Source organism: Cynoglossus semilaevis, chromosome 15, assembly GCF_000523025.1.
Source record: "Cynoglossus semilaevis isolate Cse_v1.0 chromosome 15, Cse_v1.0, whole genome shotgun sequence".
NCBI classification, from domain to species: Eukaryota; Metazoa; Chordata; class Actinopteri; order Pleuronectiformes; family Cynoglossidae; genus Cynoglossus; species Cynoglossus semilaevis.
The window spans coordinates 3,360,052-3,361,885 of record NC_024321.1 but is presented as its reverse complement, the minus strand read 5'-3'; the positions used below and the strand labels follow the sequence as shown (position 1 = coordinate 3,361,885).

General features: G+C 37.8%; 1 protein-coding gene across 2 annotated transcripts in view; it reads right to left on the bottom strand.

Annotated features, from left to right (window-relative positions):
* Positions 1 to 1,834, bottom strand: part of fgfrl1a (fibroblast growth factor receptor like 1a) — a 59,370-nt gene that overhangs the window by 6,024 nt on the left and 51,512 nt on the right. The gene's annotated exons all lie outside the window — the stretch shown is intronic.

Sequence of the window (1,834 nt, the reverse complement as noted above, 5' to 3'; positions counted from 1 at the left end):
ATATATTGTTGATTATGTATTGTAATTGCTTATGATCTAGCAGCACTTTGCAACATACAGGTAGATCCTCAATCTACTTATTGGGCACCCATGTACCACAGCATCTAAATATATAAAACGTTTGCTAATGTGTATACAAAAATGTATTGTTATATAACCTAAAGATATCTAATGAATGGTTGCAATTAAAAGCAATTTCAATGATGCCAAACACGTCAGCCATGTTGCTCTAGTCCTAGTGTGTACTAGCGTACTACTATTATAAATCATCACAGCTGTAAAGTGCTGGAAAACCCTGGAAGACGGACTTTGCAAGTCCTTAAACTAGAAATACGACTGAGGCGAGCTCTTCAGGAACTGAAGACGTTACTTCAGTGTCAAAGTGTAGATAAAGTTCTTAAAAAATCAGTGGTTTAGCAGTCCAACGACTCAGTTCCTCAATCGTGTACAGTAACTTTTCTCAGGACTCCTGTTGCACTGAGGCTGCGACCTCAAGGTCTTCAGGGTCTGTTTTCTCAGTCCTGGAGCCCAGCGTCAGGTCAGTCAGCCGATTAATGACGCCACAGTGAAAACTCCAGATTTGTGTGCACATAACTCTTCCTCCTGTTTGTTTACCCAGAGCTTGAATAATAACTGTGTCCGGAGAAACAGACGCAGCAACAGCAGCAGTTTCACACTGATTTACAGCCTCTGTCAATGGTTATCTGCCGCTGGAGCAGGAGGGCTGTAAAACTCCTGTTCTCCTGTGAATGATTTCCTCTCCTCCCTCTCTGTTGGACTGTTTTTCCCTTTCTTTGATCTGGGTTCACTACGTGTTATTGCTACTACTAGTACTTTGTTAGACTTAGAAAACACAAAGGGAATGTATGTATACTTCTGCCGTACTCTTCTCATACTCTGAACAAAGTAATAATAACAATATAAATATATTATATTATATTACTACAATAATGTAACAATATAAATTATTAATTCCAAATTGACAGATAAGTCCTTCTTTTCTTTAAAAAAAAAAAAAAAAAATTCAAGAACTCATTGACCAACAGGAGGTAATCAACAATGACTGTGTTAAAATAGTAAGGCCATGACAAAATACATTTTGTAATAAAAACGGTTGATATGTCAACTGTTTTTATGACAAAATTTATTTTGTAATATTTTTTATTTTGTTAACGGTTGATATGATTATTTTGTAATATTTTTTATTTTGTTATAAAGAATTCAAACTGCAAAAAATAAACCTTTAAATTATTGCTATTTTTTTTCATTAAATTTGCTTTGGCTATTGAAACCATCTTCTTGAAGCTTTTCATGCTCAAACTTCAGTCTCATTATTGACAAATGTCCTTAATTAAACTTATCTAAAGACAAAGTAAAGGCTGCAGTCTGTCCAGCTAAGAACAAAAACACAGAGTTAACTCTGGTCGAGAAGAGAACCTCACCATTGAAGTGAGCTTTAATACATACATCTGCAGAAACAATAAGCAGAGTAACGACGGCTCCGTCCACTGACAGTGGTCCAAACAGTCGGGACAAAGGGGTGGGGTGAGGGGGTCGTGTTTGTTCCGCCACCAAATCACACCTCACAAAAATAGACTGTTCTCAACTCTGTCAGAGCCAATTACTTACACAAACAAACAGGCTGCTGTGGGTCTGTGTATGGGAGGGTATCTGTGTGTGTGTGGTCATAGTTACCCTCTCTCTCTGCCCTCTGGCAGTATATAGGGTGTTTACTGTGCAGTCAGTCTGTGACTGCATGACTTTAGCTGTTATGGAATCTGTATGAGCTACAATGTTGGATGCAATTGAGGCCGTAGCATAGATATCCCTCAGA